This window comes from Phyllobates terribilis, unplaced genomic scaffold (genome assembly GCF_046119375.1).
Source record: "Phyllobates terribilis strain yellow unplaced genomic scaffold, ASM4611937v1 Scaffold_13__5_contigs__length_258822181, whole genome shotgun sequence".
NCBI lineage: Eukaryota > Metazoa > Chordata > Amphibia > Anura > Dendrobatidae > Phyllobates > Phyllobates terribilis.
In genome coordinates, this window is record NW_027362773.1 from 208,987,483 (window position 1) to 209,009,836 (window position 22,354).

A 22,354-nucleotide genomic window follows, 5' to 3' on the forward strand; every position below is an offset into this window, starting at 1 on the left:
GGTAACCTTCCCCACACTTTTCTTAGCCTGGCCTGCTTTAGGGCAGCATTGGCCGAGCCCACCAGACAACCAGACTCGTCCGGTGGGCCCTGGCTTCTCCATCAGGGGAGTTGAGAGTGCCAAGGTGAGGAGCATGATGATGATGATAGAAGTTAGCATCTGCTTTGTTTTCTTGGAATGCAAGCGTAAGTGTGTAGCCTGCCACCCACCCACCCCCAGGCTGCAATATCATACTGCTAGCTTGCTTGCACTTGAAATGAGGCCTTTTAGGCTTGTGGAGGCAGACGCCGACCACCATGTCATGGCTGCGTCGGCGGCCTGGTATCCATACTCGGTCCCCAACTGCCCGGCGGCCGGGTGTCCACACTCGGTCCCCAGCCGCCAGGGGGCGGCCGGGTGTCCATACTCGGTCCACAGCCGCCCCGCGGCCAGGTGCCCACACACGTCCTCAGCCACCTGGGGTCGGCCGGGTGTCCATAAACGGTCCCCAGCCGCCCTATTTGACCCGGTGCACCTTATACACAAGCGCACTTACCAAAACATTACCTGTGCCCTCCCCAGTGCATTTAGTGGGAAGGACAGCCTAACCACAAACACGTGGACAAGTGAATGTGGCCAGGGATGGTCCATCTCACTGACGCCTTCACACTGGGTTAATATTGTGGGAGCCGGGACACAGTTGGACACTGGGATGCAACACGTCCTCCAGACATAGAGGATTGTGGGTCCTGGGTCAATCATGCTTCAACACAAAGTTCAGAAGGTAGACAGCAGCAGTGGTCGGCCTCCTACAAAACGAGTAAATTATTCATGATCATGAGGCCATCCATCTCCTTAGCTTTCTGTTCCTTGGAATGCAAGAGCATGTATGTAGTAGCGGCTAGGCCTGAGGTGGTCAGGGTTTTGGCGCATATCTTACCTCCTCCGAGAATTGCTGGATGTTTTCCTGCTACTATCCCAGTTCTATGACTCCCGTTAAAACAAAGCTTCAGGTTATGAATGATGGATGAGGTGGTGGCAAAGGAGAAAGAGCAGGAGGAACAGGGACCATTCACATCAATATCAGGCAAGTCAACCACACATGTCTTGTAGGATATGTTTCTGTACCAAAAGGAGCGGTTCGGCTACACAGTAATAGGGCATACAGTGAGTGCAATGCCTACCAAAAATTTCGAAGCACTTCAATGCCCCTTGGAAGTGACATGGAGGTCAGAGGGCCTTAACTAAACTTTTTTTTCCATTTATAGCAACTGGGTCTCCTGTACACTGTTGGCCTAAGCAGTGAATGGAAGGCTTTCCAAAAATTATGAGGAACTGCAATGCCCCTTGAAACAGACGTGGATTACAGAGTACTAAAAACCTTCTACCCATTATTGGGGAGTGGGTCTCCCTTAGTGTTCGCCTATGCATTGAAAAGAAAAAGTTGACTAAAATTAGGAAGAAAAGCAATGCCCCTTGGAAGAGCTGTGGAGTTCAGAGTGGTTTAACAAGGCGGTTTTAATGCCCCTTGGAAGAGACGTGGAGGTCACAGTAGCTTAACAAGACCATTTTAATGCCCCTTGGAAGAGTGGTGGAGGTCGCAGTGGAATAAAAAGACAATATCAATGCCCCTTGGAAGAGTGGTGGAGGTCACAGTGGAATAAAAAGACAATATCAATGCCCCTTGGAAGAGTGGTGGAGGTCGCAGTGGAATAAAAAGACAATATCAATGCCCCGTGGAAGAGACGTGGAGGTCACAGTAGCTTAACAAGACGGTTTTAATGCCCCTTGGAAGAGTGGTGGAGGTCGCAGTGGAATAAAAAGACATTATCAATGCCCCTTGGAAGAGTGGTGGAGGTCGCAGTGGAATAAAAAGACAATATCAATGCCCCGTGGAAGAGACGTGGAGGTCACAGTAGCTTAACAAGACGATTTTAATGCCCCTTACAAGAGCCATGCAGTACAGCATATTAAAAACATTATTTCCATTATTGGGGAGTGGGTCTCCCATAGTCTTTGCCTATGTCTTCTGTCACAAACCGATCGGAGCCACGCTACCCCTGATCCCACCTCATAACTTCCGTGAGTTCCGGGTTTAGGATAATGTGAAGCGAGCTTATAAATTTTATATATTTATTTACTGAAAAGAGCGATGCTAGGTACAATATATACAAGCGGTTACAAGATATATATATACAGTAGTCAGACTAATACAGTAAGGAAACAGTATTACGATACAGTAAAATTAAAAGGAATAAAAGTGAATATACCACACTTTCATCAAAGGTCTCTGGACACGGCAGGAAGGGTGCTGTCATGGGTCCAGGGCGGTACTTAGTGTCTTTCTGCCTATCTGTAGCGACAGGTGACCCTCAACAGAAGACCCCTCCTCTCTCACAGAGGGACACATTGATACGTAACTTGGGCAGGGCAGAAAATAGGCGATTTACATGTAATCTCCTCTTCCCTTCTATCAGACATTTCATAATCCATTTCCCAGCAATATCCTCATTGTAAGGTGCGCATTGTAATTGATCTAACACAGGAGCTTTCCCCTGACTTCAGAGGTAATTCAATTAGCTATTCCTCATTGCCATGATTCAATTAGCTCCCCCATACTCTTGTCAGGAATAGGCATTTGCACTACAAAGGTATATATCCTAGCGGATCTGTATTCAATTCTCTCCTGGGGTCCTTTGCAGTCAGACAGACTGGCATTCCTGCTGAGACCTTCATAACTGGGAATATGAATTTCCAGTCCCTGGCCTCACCACACCTCCCCCTTTTAGAGTGCGTTCGGAGGAAGACCTCGTCGGTCATCATCCGCAAGCACTTTAGCTGCCTCCCCTTGCCGGGATAACCCATCTGCGTTGCCGTGGGCCCGGCCAGACTTATACCGAACATCAAAGTTGTAGTGTTGGAGAGCTAGGCTCCAACGCAACAACCTTCCGTTCTCACCGGCTACTCGAGATAGCCAAGTGAGGGGGTTGTGGTCCGTCACCACGGTGAAATGGCGCCCCTACACACATGGCTGCAGACGCTGCAGAGCCCACACGATATCCAGGCGTTCCATCTCCACCGTAGAGTAGGCCACTTCCCTCAGCAGAAGTTTCCGACTGAGGTATTGAACAGGGTGCTCTTGACCTGCTGAGTCAGGTTGGCTCAGCACCGCACCGAGTCCGTAGGTGCTGGCCTCAGTCTGTACTACAAGCGGCCGGGAGTCGTCGTACCCCTGGAGTACAGGGGCAGCCGCCAGGGCAGCTTTCAAGGCCTGGAAGGAGCGCTCGCAGTCCGCTGTCCACTTCACAGCTTGCGGCAGCTTCTTCTTGGTGAGGTCTGTCAGGGGCTTGGCCAGGGCACTATAGTCCTGTACGAACTTCCTATAGTACTCGGCCGTACCCAAGAAAGACATCACCTGTTTCTTGGTCCTTGGCATGGGCCAGGTCGTGATTGCATCCACCTTCCCAGGTTCTGGTCTCTGTTTCCCCCCACCTACCCAGTGTCCCAGGTGTTGACCATCTGCTGGAAAGTGGCGGGGGCATACTTCATGCCAAAAGGCTGATTTCTCCTGTGCCTCTGGGGACAGGGGAATCTGCCAGTATCCTCGGCTCAAGTCCATGATGGTCAAGTACTGAGCCTTGCCCAACCGGTCAAACAGGTCGTCGATGCGCGGCATGGGGAACGCGTCATCGGCGGTAATGGCATTGAACCCCCTGTAATCCACACAGAACCGGGTCGTCCGGTCCTTTTTGGGTACGAGGACTACAGGTGAGGCCCATGCACTGGTGGACGGGCGGACCACCCCCAGCTCCAGCATCTTGGCAATCTCCTTCCGCATTTGCTCCTGTACCTCCAAGGAGACGCGATATGCCGTTCGCTGGATAGGGGCATGATTCCCCGTGTTCACTCGGTGGACTGCCGGCTTCGTCCGCCCGGGCTTTCCCGAGTGGAGACCAGGGAAAGGGCCCATGACCTCCTTCAGCTGGGACCGTTGGTCCTCAGACAGAAGGATGTTCATGGGGGCATCCTCCATGGACCCTCCCGCACGGGCATGTGCGAGCAGATCCATGAGGTCCTCCTCCTCCCCTTACTCCGGCAGACTGCACATCGGAAAGGCACAGGCTTCCCTGTCATGATGTGCTTTCATCATGTCGACATGGAAGACCTTCTGCCTGTTCCAGACCGGGTCAATGGTGACCAGGTAATTGACCTTGCTGAGCTGCTGATGCACATCATAAGGGCCCTCCCATCTTGCCTGAAGCTTGTCCTGGGGCATAGGGACTAGGACCCATACTTTCTGCCCTTCCTGGTATGTCCTCTCCCGAGAATTCTGGTCATACCAGCGCTTCTGCTCTGCCTGGGCCTGGACCTGCGTCAGAGCCTGCATTCTGTCACGGAATCGCAAGACAAATTCCACGACTGAAACGCCCGGGGTGGCTGCATCTTCCTCCCAGGATTCCCTCACGAGAGCGAGGGGTCCCCGTACCCGTCTTCCATACAGGAGCTCGAAGGGGGAGAACCCCGTCGAGGCTTGAGGCACTTCCCAGTTAGCAAACAACAGATGTGGGAGGTGTCGCTCCCAGTCGCGTCCCTGGGACTCGACCAACATTCGGATGATCTGTTTCAACGTACCACTAAACCGTTCACACAGGCCATTAGTCTGTGGGTGATACGGGTTGGACACCAGATGTTGCACCCCTGTTTCCTTACACAGGCTCTGCATCAAGTCAGACATGAATTGGGTCCCTCGGTCCTTGAGCATCTCCTGGGGGAAGTCAACACGGGTGAAGATCTCCAGCAGGGCTTTGGCCACTACGTCTGTCCGGATGGAGGACAGAGCGATAGCTTCTGGGTACCTAGTAGCGTAGTCTACTACCGTTAGTATGTAGCATTTCCCGGAGGTTCTGGGAGTGGGCAGCGGCCCAATGAGGTCCACAGCAATCCGCTGGAAAGGCTCACCTATTATGGGCAGAGGTATCAATGGGGCTTTAGGGCCTGGCCCCGCCTTCCCCATCCTCTGACAGGTGACACACGAACGGCAGTAGGCAGATACTGCTGTCCCCATCTTAGGCCAATAAAACAAGTGGGCTAGCCGAGCCTATGTCTTAGCGACCCCTAGGTGACCAGCCAATGGAATTTCATGCGCGAGCCGTAACAGCTCAGCCCGGTACGGCTGAGGTACCATTAGGTGCCTCTCGCCGCGCCAAACTTCTTGTCCATCTGTGTGCAGTGTTTCCCTATACAGCCTCCCTTGGTCCCAGAACAAGCGGTCCTTGTCTGTCTCCAAGGGGGGCTTACCTGCGCGTTCCTTCAAGGCTTCCAGGCTGCTGTCGGCTTGGACAGCCGCCTGGAACTCCTGGCTGGAGCCCGCTAACAGGGATCTGAAGGCCGCACTCTCGCCGGAACCCTCAGGGAACGGCGCTGGGGGGTTAACACCAGTGGTCCCAGTCCCAGACCCAGGTGATAGGGTGGAGGAGTCAGGGTGCAAAGCAGCCTCTGCCTCCTGAGCCCTCCTGCTGCGGGTGACCACCGCAATGCCCGGGGTCTCCTCAGGGAGTCCCGGTCCCCTTCCCTCACCTGGATGGGTTGTGGGGTCACTGTGGGTTGCCCCAACATGTGATACATACTTGACAGGTTCCCTAGGTTTTGAGCTGCTGGAGGGATCATGTGCAAGCTGACAGTTGGGAGGGGCAGGCAAGGCCCCCACCAGCTCCTCAGTGAAGCAAGAGAGTTCATTAGCACGACAATGAATTACATTAGCATTCTCACTGAAAAGTTCAGAGCTGGACATGTCAGCTGAGAGAGCAGGAAGAGGGGCTAAATCCCCCCCAGCTGCACTCCTGTCAGCTGGCATGTCACTACAAGGATCAGCATGTATGGTACCACAAAAGTATAATATCACTTACAGATACATTACCACGGGGCAGTGGGGTTGCTCTCTTCCCATACTGAGAGGTGAGAGGCCCCAAGTCTGTCCCCAACAAGACATTAGCAGGGAGACGAGATGTAACCCCGACCTCTACCAGCCCCTTGTCCACACCCCAATCCAGATGTACACAAGCCATGGTAGAGTTATCTTCTCCGTACCAACCCCGCTGACGGTCAGCGTCTTTCCAGGGATGATACTCTCCGGGGGTACCAGTTCAGGCTGTACTACGGTCACATCGGCCCCCGTGTCCCTTAGTCCCATAACCACTTTATTCCCCACCGTCACTTGCTGGAGATTGACATTGGGCCTGGCCCCACCCCTCCCCACCACATAAACTGTTGGACCCGCTGCTAGGGTTTGGGCGGAGCAGGACCGCGGCGGTAAGGGGGACTGCGTCTCTGCCGGGCAGGAGGCAGAGACGCCGATGCTACAGCGTCCATCATACTGTGTGGGGCATCATTGTGTGTGGGGAGCAGCGGGGACATCATGCTGTTTGTAGGAAGATCCAGGCTCCATCATACTATGTGGGATACTGTGTATTAGCTGCAGCAGTGAGTCCACAGACTTAATAAGTGATAAATATGAATACATAATATTATTAGTAGTCCTATAATTAAGTTCGGCCCTCCACAATAGCCAGAGTCTCTCATGTAGCCCATAGGGAAAATTAATTACCAACCCCTGCATTAGACAGATCGCTATAATAGATGACAGAGTTTGTTCTGATCTCTTGTGATTTTTCTCCAGGTCATCTTGGCATCTGACCCAGACACTGAAGAAATGCTGGCCGTAAAAATAATCGCAAAAAGTTCTTGTGATGAAGATTCAATCACTACAGAATTAGACATCCTAAGAATGACTGTCGACTGCCGCTTCATAGCAACTCTGCGAGGCTGTTTAGAGAGCCCGGTAGAATACATAGTAGCCATGGAGTATTTGGCCGGACGAGATCTATTTCGCCACCTGGCTCCATCAAATACGTTTGATATGGAAACATCAAGGTAAATTTCTAACAGCTGAATCCTAATAATCCACTGTCCGTACATTGTAGTCCTAGAGCAATGAGATCAGGAGAAAATGAAGCCCGGAAAGGACACGTGTGTGATCTCCTGATGTTCTCTGTATGATTGTGTATGTAACCACTGATCCATCCTCTACTTTCTACTCCACAGACTCTTTGCGGCAGAAATGATATGCGGACTACAGTTCCTCCATGAACACGGCGTGATACATTGGTAATCAGTTCATCTTCATAAATCTCTGTTGTCTCCTTACATATCTATTGTAGAAAGTTATTTTCATGAATTGTCCTCACAATCAGTATCTGCTCCTTCTCCCTGCAGTGACCTGAAGCCTCAGAATGTCCTCATTGATGACAAGGGACATATTAAAATCTCGGACTTCGGCTTATCAATCATGAATGCGTGCGAGGATGACCAATTCGAATTAGATGATGTTGTTGGCACGATAGGTTACATCGCACCCGAGGTAAGGAACATCCCTGTGCGATTGATGCCGATAGTAGGACTGAGTATAAATCGGAGGATGCTGCTCATATCTAATCACAGACCGGTCCTCATGGCCTCTGTGTGTAAATCCCCTCCCGGGTATATTCATCTCCTATCTTATGTTCCCACAGATAATGGATAAAGAACGATTCAATCATAAGGTAGATTCATTCTCCTTCGGAGTCATCTTGTATGTGTTGATATTGGGAAAACAGCCGTTCTACACCGGCAGCACACTACAGGAATACCACCGCTCTCTGCAGGAGGATGTCCCACATGTTCCATCCTGGATACCCAGCGATGCCCTTGACATCTTAGAAGGGGTAAATAGGATAAGAAGGATGATGGGGGACTATAAGGAAAGCTAGAAGATAAGACGTGGACAGTCCATAGACATTGTGTAATAACTTATCAGTAATAATACATAATATAATGATTAATGGTCTCTCTCATTTTCTAGCTTCTCTGCAAAACGCCATCTGCCCGGTATGCTATCTCATCATGCATCCGAGAGCACCCATTCTTCCTCTCCATAAACTGGAGCGACGTGGAGACCGGTGAAGCCGACCCACCATTCAGATGGGTCAAAGATGTAAGTTTAGCACATAGGGACATCCATAGTGTTATCACTGCCCAATAACACACATATAACCTTATTAAACATGAGTGAATCGATTGTCAGGACCCTGGTAGAGCAACAACATCATTAGTCCATATCCACCAGACACGTGTAAACCGCCTGCTATTGGCCTCTCTGATGCCTCTTTTCATTAGTAGGCCCGGTGTGACTTCATGGGTGCGTGATGTTGCCACAATGACATTGCGCCGAACCTACAAACCAGAAGAGGCGCTGGGGAATCCAGCGGGCATGATGCAGTTTTCAGGGATCCTGTCCAGCGGTCACGGATTATTGATGTGGCTACTTGTCCAGGGCACCCGAGAACTTATCGCACATCTCTACTTATCATTATATTAACCCCCCAGTATACAGTATATTTGTGAGTCACTGATCCCTATATCTGTACATTTCTTTTCTTACAGGAGGATCTGGCTGATAGAAATCAGCCCCATTCCGGAAGCATCTAGGAATGAACATTTACATTTTTTGAACTGGACAAATTCACTGGACTTTCTTTATTACAGGACGATGACAAACATGGATATTCCATCACATAACATCCATCTACAAGACAGAGACAGAAGGAAGCGGCTGCTCCTTCATGTACACATTATTTTCAGAAAAGGACGCGGCTTGCTCCTTCATCAAAATATTCCCAGAGAAGGAAGAGGCAGCTCCTTCATCTAACCGAGGATTCCGGAGAAGGAAGCGTCTTGCTCCTTCATCTACCTGAGGATTCCGGAGAAGGAAGCGTCTTGCTCCTTCATCTAATTGAGGATTCCAGAGAAGGAAGCGTATTGCTCCTTCATCTACCCGAGGATTCCAGAGAAGGAAGCGTCTTGCTCCTTCATCTACCCGAGGATTCCGGAGAAGGAAGCGTCTTGCTCCTTCATCTACTCGAGGATTCCAGAGAAGGAAGCGTCTAGCTCCTTCATCTACCCGAGGATTCCGGAGAAGGAAGCGTCTTGCTCCTTCATCTACCCGAGGATTCCAGAGAAGGAAGCGTCTTGCTCCTTCATCTACCCGAGGATTCCGGAGAAGGAAGCGTCTTGCGTTTTCATCTACCCAAGGATTCCGGAGAAGGAAGCGTCTTGCGCCTTCATCTAACCGAGGATTCCAGAGAAGGAAGCGTCTAGCTCCTTCATCTACCCGAGGAATCCAGAGAAGAAAGCGTCTTGCTCCTTCATCTACTTGAGGATTCCAGAGAAGGAAGCGTCTTGCGCCTTCATCTAACCGAGGAATCCAGAGAAGGAAGCGGCTGCTCCTTTATCTACTGAGTACTATCAGACAGAAGGTAGCGGATGCTCCTTCATGTACCTGGCCACATGCTTGATCGTGCTGCTGCAGAAATCCAGCAAAACCCCAACTATGTCACAATTGCAACCTGAGGCTGGAGGAGCGAGGGACTCATCATCATCATCTGCTCCATTACTGTGCATAATAATACCATCATTTATGCATCAAAAAAAATAAATAATAAAATAAAATAATAAATGGTGTGTGGCCAACTGCTGATGGAGGAAGAGGCATGGGAGCTGAGATCCTGACATACTACTGATTACCACCCGTGTGACAGAGAGTGTGAGACAGTAGGGGTTAATAAGAATCCAGGGGGGCTGGGATACGAAAGGAAAGTAGGGAGCGGAGTAGGAGTAACAAATGCACTAATAGTATTAAATGTCTGCTGGGAAATGCAAGAAGTCTCACAAACAAAATGGCTGAACTGGAGACTCTTATGTCGGTCACAGAATACGATGTGGTGGGTACTGCGGAAATCTGGCTGGATGAAAGCCATGACTGGGTGAAAAACGTAGAGGGATACACTACATTTAGAAAGGACAGGAAAGACAAAAAAGGGTGGAGAGGTGTGTATTTTCGTAATTAAAGCTTGAGCTCAATGACGACATTGGGGGGAGCTGTGACAATGTAGAGTCAGCCTGGGTAAATGTACATGGGGATGGCAACAATGGAAAGCTTTTAATTGGAGTTTGTTACAAGCCTCTTAATATCGCTGAACAGGTAGAGGATGAAATGCTGCAACAAATTACAAATGCAGCAAATAAAAAGGGTCCTTATTATGGGGGATTTTAACTATCCAGACATTCAACGGGACATAGAATATTCCAGTTGTGCTAAAATCTGCAAGTTCTTATCCGCAGTTCAGGACAATGACCTCTCTCAGCTGGTAGATGAACGACCAGGGGAGGTAATCTGCTGGATCCGGTGGGGTCAAATAGACCAGATACAATTTCAGATCTACAGGTCCGGGAGCATCTGGGAAACAGCGACCATAATATGGTAAGTTACAATGTAATATTCAAAAAAACATTTCCAAAAGGAAATGCAAAAACCTGGAACTTTAGGAAAAGCTGATTTCAACAAATTAACCTCTTAGTGACCAATAGACGTCTTTTTACTGACCTGCAATATAAGAGACTAGAATTCCCCGACAGGTGACATTCCTGTAACTGTCACCTGTACATTATAGCTGACAACTTCCTGCATCAGCTAAGATCAGTGTTGGCACCGACCATGCACGTTTAACCCCTTAGATGCTGCTGTCAATAGTGACTACAGAATCTATATAGTTAACAGAGTGTGGAGTCTTCCTCTTTAACCTCATGGCACCCTGAGATCTTGATTGTGTGGTCCTGATGTTTGCCTTGGCAGGTAACGGCCAAATAACGGCCTTAGAGTCTGCCGGCTATAGCGGCCTGTTCAGAAGTTATCAAAATTTAGGTGGTAAAAATAAACTTTTTCATTTTTTGTCATGCCACTTTCCATTACTTCCTGAAAAGAAGCAGAAGGGTTAATGAACTACCTGAAAGCAATTTTTAATACGTTGAGGGGTGCGGTTTTTAAAATGGTATCACTTTTGTGTGGTTTGCAACATATAGGACCCCCGAAGTCACTTTAAAACTGTACAGATCCCTATAAAAATAAGTTTTGTAAATTTCCTTAAAAAAATGAGAAATTACTGCTACATTTTTAAACCTTCTAAAATGCAAAAAGAAAATAAAACACTTTACAAATGGTGCTGATATAAAGCAGAGAATTTATACCCTCTGGTAATAAAATGTCCAGGAATAAAAAGAAACCATTATGGATAAATAAGACAGTACAAAGTTTAATAAGACAAAAACAAAGGCCGAGAATACAGAAATAGCATTTTAGGAGTATAAAGGCCTAAAAAAGAAATGTAAAAAAGAAATCAAGCTAGCAAAATTATCTACAGAGAAACAAATCGCCAGGGACATTAAATTAAATCCCCAAATTTTTTATATATACGAGGGTCAGTCAATAAGTAATGTCTCCTATTTTTTTTTCTCCTTTTAATTGGCAAGAAATTAAAATGCAATTACATAGGTTGAAAACCACAACATTAACGATTAATTTGTCACTTTTCAATATAATCTCCATCCATTTCCACAGTCTTGGTCCACCGTTTAACAAGGGCATGTATTCCAGCATGGTAAAAAGCATTCTTGGGACCCACCGTGCACAAACTTTTCTGTATCCCAGTTGTCCAATAATTTTCATCACACTGCCTTTACTGAGGCAGATAATGGCACACAATTCATCTGCAGTCACCCGGCAGTCACCACGAATGATGTCATCGACTCGCTGAATGTTGCTTGGAGTCACTGCGGTTACTGGCCTGCCACTCCGCATTTTGTCAGCCAACGGTGATGGCCCTTCAGCTGTGTTACAGCGATGAACCCATCGTCTAACAGTACTGACATCCACTGTTGCATCACGGTACACATTTTTCAGTCTCTCATGAATTCGAATGGGCGTTTCACCTTCTGCATGCAAGAATTCAATCACAGAACGTTGTCTAATACGAAAATCGATGTCAGCCATTTTGCAAACGTATACAGTCCTGCCACCTGTTGGTGCAGGAAGTTGCAATTGCTGTGGATTGGAAAAGAAGGTTTGAGGAATTGTGCCAAATTCGAATATTTAACATAACTACCTAATTTAAGGAGAAAAAAAATAGGAGGCATTACTTATTGACTGACCCTCGTATACATCAATGCCAAAAAGAAAAAAACAAACAAATGGTATCGCCACCTTAAAAGAAGATAACAACAAGATAATTATAGAGGACAAAGAAAAGGCTGAGATATTAAACAGACACTTTTCATCCATGTTCGCCAACAAACAGATCTTTCAACGGGGCAAAAATCAAAGTTTATCACCTGATATAACTAGTTTAACACAAAAAGAAGTACGCCTGTGTCTGAGCAAATTAAACATTGACAAATCCCCGGGCCCAGATGGTATTCATCCACAGATACTGAGGGAATTGAGCTCAGTAATTGACAGACAGCTGAATCTCATTTTCTTAGACTCTCTTGTAACAGGGGTAGTGCCGCAGGATAGGAGGATAGCTGATGTGGTAAGGTAAGAAAATGGATCCAGGTAACTACCGTCCAGTAAGTCTGACATCGGTAGTGTGCAAAGTTTTTGAGGGCATCATAAGAGATGACCTGCAGAGTTATATCGCAGAGAATAATATAATAAATGATAATCTGCACGGATTCATGAAAGATAGGTCATGTCTAACCAACATGTTGGGGTTTTATGAGAAGATAAATGCAAATCTGAATGTTGGTAATGCGGCTGATGTGATTTATCTGGACTTGGCAAATGCATTTGATACTGTACCACATAACAGCCTTATACTGAAGCTACAGAAGGAAGGACTTGGGGGAACTATATGCAAATGGGTAAGGAATTGGCTAAATGATAGGAAACAAAGAGTTGTCATAAATGGTATGTTCTCTAAATGGGATATAGTCAGCAGTGAGGACCGCAGGGATCTGTGTTAGGACCGACTCTTTTTAACCTTTTTATTAAAGCCCACCTGTCAGCAGGACTGTGCTCAGTAAACCACATACACTGTCAGGTGAGTGAAATTACACTGATTAATATGATACCTTGGTTGATGAAATCCGTCCTGTGGTTCTTGTGTAATCTTTACTTTCAGTTTAGAGATAATAATATGCTCGTGTTTCGGGGCAGCCTGTGGGGGGCGCTCTATCTGGTGCTCTGCTTACATATTCACCTGTATGCTCTTATGACAGCTCACTGTGCCTTCACTGACCTGCCTCCTATTTTACCTAGCCCTGCAGTACTAGATGCATTATGTAAAATAGGAGGCAGCTCAGTGAAGGCACAGTGAGCTGCCGTAAGAGCATGCAGATGAATATATAAGCAGAGCACAAAATAGCGCCCCCCCCACAGGCCGCACCCGAAGAACGAGCATATGTCCTTTAACCCCTTAATAGCCTATGATGTATTAGTACGCCCCAGGCCATCACACCCGGTTCAGCGCGGGCTCCGGCGCTGAGACCCCACTGAACCGGGCACATGTCAGATGATTCTTACAGCTGACATGTGCCCGCAACAGCCGTGGGTGGAATCGCGATTCACCCGCGGCTGTTAACCAGTTAAACGCTGCTGTCAATCTCTGACAGCGGCATTTAACAGCGCCAGAAGCGCGGCCTTAGCCCCGCCCATCAGTGACCCCGCGGGTCACTGATGGGTGGGCATGGAAACCCGGGGTCTGCAGCAGACCCCTGTGGTTGTCATGTCTCGCTAGCTATGAGCGCCCCCTAATGGTCGGCGCTCATAGCACAGGAGCATTTCTCCTACATACAGGCGATCTGCTCGTTGCCTGTATGCAGTAGAAACAATCAGGAAACTGCAGCTTCTAGTCTCCTATGGAGACTACAGAAGCATGCAGAAAGTGTAAAAAATGGTTTTAAAAATATAAAAAAATATATATATATAAAAGTTTAAATCACCCCCTTTCTCCCCATTCAAAATAAAATAATAAAAAAAAATTCCCACATACACATATTTGGTATCGCCGCGTTCAGAATCACCCGATTATCAATACAAAAAAAGAATTAATCCGATCGGTAAACGGAGTAATGAGAAAAAAATTCTAAATGCCAGAATTACGTTTTTTTGGTCATCGCAACATTGCAATAAAATGCAATAATGGGCGATCAAAACATCGGATTTATCCCAAAATGGTATCAATAAAAAAGTCAGCTCGGAACGCAACAAAATAAGCCCTCACCCGGCCCCAGATCACGAAAAATTGAGACGCCAGGGGTCTTGGAAAATGCCGCCATTTTTGTTTTGTAGCAAACTTTGAAGGTAAACAACCCCAAGATCACTGTGGCTGAGCTCTAGAGATGCAGTAGGGAGATGGCAGAAAGTTCTACAAAGTCAACTATCACTGCAACCCTCCACCAGTCGGGCCTTTATGGCAGAGTGGCCCGATGGAAGCCTCTCTTCAGTGCAAGACATATGAAAGCCCACATAGAGTTTGCTCAAAAACACATAAAGGACTCCCAGACTATGAGAAATAAAATTCTCTGGTCTGATGAGATGAAGATAGAACTTTTGGTGATAATTCTAAGTGGTATGTGTGGAGAAAACTAGGCACTGCTCATCAGTGAAACATGGTGGTGGCAGCATCATGCTATGGGGGTGTTTTTCAGCTGCAGGGACAGGACGACTGGTTGCAATTGAAGGAAACATGAATGCGGTCAAGTACAGAGATATCCTGGATGAAAACCTCTTCCAGAGTGCTCTGGATGTCAGACTTGGCCGAAGGTTCACCTTCCAACAAGACAATGACCCTAAGCACACAGCTAAAATAACAAAGGAGTGGCTTCAGAACAACTCAGTGACCATTTTTGACTGGTCTAGCCAGAGCCCTGACCTAAACCCAATTGAGCATCTCTGGAGAGACCTGAAAATGGCTGTCCACCAACGTTCACCATCCAACCTGACGGAACTGGAGAAGATCTGCAAGGAAGAATGGCAGAGGATCCCCGAATCCAGGTGTGAAAAACATGTTGCATCATTCCCAAGAAGACTCATGGCTGTACTAGCGCAAAAGGGGGCTTCTACTCAATACTGAGCAAAGGGTCTGAATACTTATGACCATGTGATATTTTAGTTTTTCTTTTTTAATAAATTTGCAAAAATTTCTACATTTCTTTTTTTTTCAGTGAATATGGGGTGCAGAGTGTACTTTAATGAGAAAAAAATGAACTTTTTAGAATTTACCAAATGGCTGCAATGAAACAAAGAGTGAAAAATGTAAAGGGGTCTGAATACTTTCCGTACCCACTGTAGATGGTGAGACATTCAAAGTCTTCAATTTTACGTTGAGGAACATTTTTCTAAAATTGTTCCACAATGTTTAGACGTAGTTGTTCACAGATTGGTGAACCTCTGACCATCTTTGGTTCTGAGAGACTCTGCCTCTCTAACATGTTCTTGTTATACACAGTCATGTGACTTAGTTTAGTATTGACACCCACCACTTACTTTTCCAGCCTTTTCTTAACCCTGTCCCAACTTTTTGGAGATGGGTTACTGCTATTAATTTCTAAATTAGTTACTTTTTTCAACTGAAATAGAAAACTATAAAACAATCAACTTGTTATTTTGGTAATAACTAGTGTTGAGCGAGCACTAAAATGCTCGGGTGCTCGAAGCTTGGGCCGAGCTCACCGTGATACTCGGGTGCTCGACACGAGCAATGAGCCCAATGTTAGTCTATGGGAGACCCGAGCATTTTTGGCGGCGGCACCCCCAGCAGTCTGTAGAAAGCCTAAAATGTGCGCAAAACGATAGTGACAGTGCTCAAATGACATGGGGACAGCATGGGGATCACCCCAGGAAGCATTTATGACCCCCAGGTCACTGCTGTCAACAACGTGGTCAGAGGTATTAAGCCATTTTTACGGGCTCACAATAAAACGTTCAAAAAAGAAACTGAAACTGCTTTCCTGTGAAATATGTTAATGAACTTCCTTTCCACGATAAAGACTTGTGTATAAGGTAAAATAAATAACCAAAAACAAAAATACTCCTCCACACCTTGGGCTATGTTCACAAGTAGCATTTTTTATGCGTTTTTGCACTTTTGTATTGCTTTCAACCGTGACAAATGCATTCACCGGGAAATGTCATTTTAACATTTTACAACTTTATCTGCCCATGTGCTGTGTGACACATGCATACAGTGCTGAAAAGACATGGGAACAGCATGGGGAAGACCCCTGGAAGCATCTCTGACACCCAGGTCACTGCCTAAAAGTGTGCCCATCAGAAGTGATCCAGAAGATGCAGACTTGCAACAATCCCCGTGCAAGTCCTTGTCCCAGGGCAGTGTTCAATTGTACCTACCCCATTCCTTGCAATACAAGCGCAAGTACGCAGCCTGCCACCCACCCACTCCCAGGCTGCAATACCATACTACTTGCTTGCTTGCACTTGAAATTGGGCCTTTTAGGCATGTGGAGGCGGAATCTGGCCACCAAGTCATGGCTGCGTCGGCGGCCTGGTATCCATAATAAGTCCCCAGCCGAACGGCGGCCGGGTGTCCACACTCGGTCCCCAGCCGCCAGGGGGCGGCCGGGTGTCCATACTCGGTCCCCAGCCACCCCTACTTGTCCTGGTAACCTTCCCCACACTTTTCTTAGCCTGGCTTGCTTTAGAGCAGCATTGGCCGAGCCCACCAGACAACCAGACTCCTCCGGTGGGTCCTGGCTTCTCCATCAGGGGAGTTGAGAGTGCCAAGGTGAGGAGCATGATGGTGATGATAGAAGTTAGCATCTGCTTTGTTTTCTTGGAATGCAAGCATACTGTAAGTGTGCAGCCTGCCATCCACCCACCCCAGGCTGCAATACCATACTACTAGCATCCTTGCACTTGAAATGAGGCCTTTTAGGCTTCTGGAGGCAGACGCCGGCCACCATGTCATGGCTGCGTCGGCGGCCTGGTATCCATACTCAGTCCCCAGCCGCCCGGCGGCCTGGTGTCCATACTCATTCCTCAGCCGCCAAGGGGGCGGCCGGGTGTCCATACTCGGTCCCCAGCCGCCCCTATTAGTCCCGGTAACCTTCCCAACACTTTTCTTAGCCTGGCCTGTTTTAGGGCAGCATTGGCCAAGCTCACCAGACAACCAGACTCCTCCGGTAGGCCCTGGCTTCTCCATCAGGGAAGTTGAGATTGCCAAGGTGAGGAGCATGATGATGATGATAGAAGTTAGCATCTGCTTTGTTATCTTTGAATGCAAGCATAAGTGTGCAGCCTGCCACCCACCCACCCCCAGGCTGTAATACCATACTGCTAGCTTGCTTGCACGTGAAATGAGGCCTTTTAGGCTTGTGGAGGCAGACGCCGGCCACCATATCATTGCTGCGTTGGCGGCCTGGTATCCATACTCAGTCCCCAGCCGCCCGGCGGCCGGGTGTCCACACTGCGTCCCCAGCCGCCATGGGGCAGCCGGGTGTCCATACTCGGTCCCCAGCAGCCCCTATTTGACCTGGTAACCTTCCCTACACTTTTCTTAGCCTGGCCTGCTTTAGGGCAGCATTGGCCGAGCCCACCAGGCAACCAGACTCCTCCGGTGGCCCCTGACTTCTCCATCAGGGGAGTTGAGAGTGCCAAGGTGAGGAGCATGATGATGATGATAGAAGTTAGCATCTGCTTTGTTTTCTTGGAATGCAAGCGTAAGTGTGCAGCCTGCCACCCACCCACCCCCAGGCTGCAATACCATACTACTAGCTTCCTTGCACTTGAAATGAGGCCTTTTAGGCTTGTGGAGGCAGACGCCGGCCACCATGTCATGGCTGCGTCGGCGGCCTAGTATCCATACTCAGTCCCCAGCCGCCCGGCGACCTGGTGTCCATACTCGTTCCTAAGCCGCCAGGGGGGCGGCCGGGTGTCCATACTCGGTCCCCAGCTGCCCCTATTAGTCCCGGTAACCTTCCCCACACTTTTCTTAGCCTGGCCTGCTTTAGGGCAGCATTGGCCGAGCTCACCAGACAACCAGACTCCTCCGGTAGGCCCTGGCTTCTCCATCAGGGAAGTTCAGAGTGCCAAGGTGAGGAGCATGATGATGATGATAGAAGTTAGCATCTGCTTTGTTTTCTTGGAATGCAAGAGTAAGTGTGCAGCCTGCCACCCACCCACCCCAGGCTGCAATACCATACTGCTAGCTTGCTTGCACTTGAAATGAAGCCTGTTAGGCTTGTGGAGGCAGACGCCGGCCACCATGTCATGGCTGCGTCGGCGGCCGGGTATCCATACTCAGCCCCCAGCCGCCCGGCGGCCGGGTGTCCACACTCGGTCCCCAGCCGCCAGGGGGCAGTCGGGCGTCCATACTCGGTCCCCAGCCGCCCCTCTTTGTCCAGGTAACCTTCCCCACACTTTTCTTAGCCTGGCCTGCTTTAGAGCAGCATTGGCCGAGCCCACCAGACAACCAGACTCCTCCGGTGGGCCCTGGCTTCTCCATCAGAGGAGTTGAGAGTGCCAAGGTGAGGAGCATGATGATGATGATAGAAGTTAGCATGTGCTTTGTTTTCTTGGAATGCAAGCATAAGTATGCAGCCTGCCACCCACCCCCAGGCTGCAAAACCATACTGCTAGCTTGCTTGCACTTGAAATAAGGCCTTTTAGGCTTGTGGAGGCAGACGCTGGCCACCATATCATGGCTGCGTCGGCAGCCTGGTATCCATAGTCAGTCCCCAGCCGCCCGGCGGCCGGGTGTCCACACTCGTTCCCCAGCCGCCAGGGGGGCGGCCGGGTGTCCATACTCGGTCCCAGCCGCCCCTATTTGTCCCGGTAACCTTCCCCACATTTTTCTTAGCCTGGCCTGCTTTAGGGCAGCATTGGCCGAGCCCACCAGACAATCAGACTCCTCCGGTGGGCCCTGGCTTCTCCATCAGGGGAGTTGAGAGTGCCAAGGTGAGGAGCATGATGATGATGATAGAAGATAGCATCTGCTTTGTTTTCTTGGAATGCAAGTGTGGCGCTCCTGAGGGTTCAGTCGCCACAGGGGTACTGCACCTCAGATAGAGGTGTGGTATCTCCTCTTCCAGGTAAGGATGGAGCATCTCTCGGGACACCACTTCACCATTCAACACTACACCACTCCTTCCTGAAGGGGGCCTAAATGCACCAGGGTGCTGCCCCGGCCGGGGATAGAGGAGATGGGGGGAACCAAAGATAGGGGGAACCATGTAGTGGGTGAGGGTGGAGGACACACTTTTAGGAAACACTTATTGGTTCATATTTAATCTACGGCTATCTTAAGTTCAAGGTCTTTGATTGTGATCTTCATCTGAGATTGTGGTCTTCGTCTCTGATTGTGGTCATCCGCCAGAGTCCAGCTTAAGGCCACAACCGACTGAAGATACACGGTCCTCGTTCTCTGGCCTTGAGACGAGGAGCGGGTCAGAGTTAACCACTGTCTCTACCCGGTCAAGGTCCTTACCTAAGAAGGTCTGGAGGGGAGCAGAGGAGATAGGCTCCACAGACAAAAGGATCCCAGGGGGGTATGGATGGAGCGGCCTACGCCACCTGTATTCTTTATTCTGGCCTAGTCAGAGGGATTCCTGCTGCAAAAGGGGTGACCGGCCCCCGATATCTGACTTTGTTACTTCACGTCTCAGTCAGAAAAGCCCGGAGGCTTAGTGGATCCCAGGGGAATACGGACGGAGCGGCCTACGCCACCTGTATCTCTTACACTGCGTTTATCCAGTGGGACACTGCCTTACACCTCGTTCTAACCACACACAGTCAGGAGAACTGACTTAGTGGGAGAACAACCTACCAAGGAGAGGAACACACACCAGAGGGGTCTCGACAGGTGCTCCTGATCTACCTGGAAAGTGCTGAACCCCCTTACGGTGGCCGCAGTACACCGCGAGTAGCAGAGAGAAGCTTTGCGGCTAAAGTTCATCTGAATGTGAGTAAAAACCCTGGATGACTTCACACACCGCCTCAGCCTGTTATTCCCTGCGCGGCACTGCACCCACCATTCCTTTGTCTCAAGCTGCCCTGAAGCCTGCTCCGCCTGTGGGGAGCCGTCCCATCTTAGCTGCCCGTAACACCGTCCTCAGTGGACTGAAGCAGTGCCGGTGCCCATCACCGGAACCCACAGGTGGCGTAGTCGAAAAATACCACTCTTACTTGAAAGCCCATTACATCTTTTATGTGACTGTCCTGAGCACGGAACGGGTCCAGGCCATGACTGCATCCCCTGTACCACCTACACTGACCCGGCTCCGAGTAACCCCATTTCCCAGCGAGGGTGAGAGGTGTCACAAACTTGGCGTAGTGGGCAGGATTGCGTGCCTGCAGCAACGGAAGAAGATAATCCCCATTGCCGACGGGTACTGTGCGCCTTTACACAAAAAGACTTCCATTTCACACTTGAAGCGGCGCCGCCGAAGAAGAAAGGACGCCATTATGTGCAAAAACAACAGCAACCAAAGTCCTTCCATCGTGGGCCTGGCTCTCCAATGGCACCAAAAGTGCAGACCGCCCCCTCCATCAGAGACAGTCCGCATAGTAGTGTCCGTCAAGACGGATGGGATGTCCCAAGGAGTCCCCTTCAGCCAGCCGCCCAGGAGCCGCCCCAAAAGAAGGAGAATCAGACCACACCCAGCAGCCAAGATGGAAGCAGCAAAGGAGAAGTCCTCCGTCGCTGGCCCACCTGCTTCTACCTCCCTCGGTATGGAGGGAATCCACCTGACCACAGAGGAGGCCGAGTTCCTCCGTGGTGAATCGCAGGACCTGACCCGGAGGGTCGCAGAGGCCCAGCAATTGGCCGCCGCAGATCGGAGAGAGGATGTGTTGTGGAGGATCAGGGACCGCCGCCAGAGCTCAACGGGCCTGACAAGTGAGGCTCCAGCCCAGGCGTAGGAAGCCCAGGAGGCCCCGTTCAGCCCAAGTGCGAGTAAGGCAAAAACCCCTATCCCGGGCGTGGGACGCACTGAAGCCCTCCTAAGCATCCTGCCGGCACCCCTATCCCCGGGCGCCGTCGTGTGGGAGCAGCTCCTGGCTCCAGAGGCCGAGGCCCAAGCCACCGCCACAGTCGGAGACCTGTTATGCCTCTCGACCTCCGATCCGGAAGCACCTGCATTAACCTGGGTGACCACAAGCCCCAACCCGGACTGGCCGCATCCACAGAGCACATGCAGCAACCCCCGTTACTGCCGCTGCCCGCGCCATCAGTCGCTTGCCCTGCGGCAGAGGAGTTTGCCTGGGATAACCGGGGGGGCGACCTGAGGGGCTTACTCCGAGAAACCAAAGCTGAAGCACGGAGGCGGGAGGAGACCTGCCGCAAAGAGCTCCTCCAGTATGAGAAGGAGCGACGGGAGAAGCGGGTCCGCTGTGAGCGCTTGGAGGTGCGCGCCAAGGCTGCAAAAGCGCAGGCCCGTCAGGCGGAGGCCACCCGTCCAAGCCCCCGGGAAGAAGGCGTCATCGTGTGCTTCCACCAGGTGGCAGGATGGGACTTCATCCGCAGCCCACAGTTCGACCGGAAAGTGTTTGTGAACCGACGGGACGTCGAGCAGGGCCACCTTGGCCGGAACCTCTATCAAGGCGATTTGGTGTCCTACACCCGCCACCATGGGGAGCGTGGGTGGTACGCTTTGGATGTCCACAGGGTGTTCAAGGAGGATACCCCCACTCACCTGCCCACAGAGGACCGGTCAGGCTCCGACGGAAAAGATGAGCCATTTCCCCGGTGGGGATACCACTTCTAAGCAGCCACGGGAGATGCATCTCCCAGTTGTGTGAACAGTTTTGTGTTTTCCTTTTTCTTCATCTGGATTTGAGTTTACAGAAACATTTGTCCCTGCGGAAACCGCAGGTGGCGTAGTCAAAAAATACCACTCTTACTTGAAAGCCCATTACATCTTTTATGTGACTGCCCTGGGCACGGAACGAGTCCAGGCCATAACTGGATCCCCTGTACCACCTACACTGACCCGGCTCTGAGTAACCCCATTTCCCAGGGAGGGCGAGAGGTGTCACACAAGCGTAAGTGTGCAGCCTGCCACCCACCCACCCCCAGGCTGCAATACCATACTGCAAGGTTGCTTGCACTTGAAATGAGGCCTTTTAGGCTTGTAGAGGCAGACGCCGGCCACCATGTCATGGCTGCGTCGGCGGCGTGGTATCCATACTCAGTCCCCAGCCGCCCGGCGGCCCGGTGTCCACACTTAGTCCCCAGCCGCCAGGGGGCGGCCGGGTGTCCACACTCGGTCCCCAGCCGCCACTATTTGTCCCGGTAACCTTCCCCACACTTTTCTTAGCCTGGCCTGCTTTAAGGCAGCATTGGCCGTGCCCACCAGACAACCAGACTCCTCCGGTGGGCCCTGGCTTCTCCATCAGGGGAGATGAGAGTGTCAAGGTGAGGAGCATGATGATGATGATAGAAGTTAGCATCGGCTTTGTTTTCTTGGAATGCAAGCGTAAGTGTGCAGC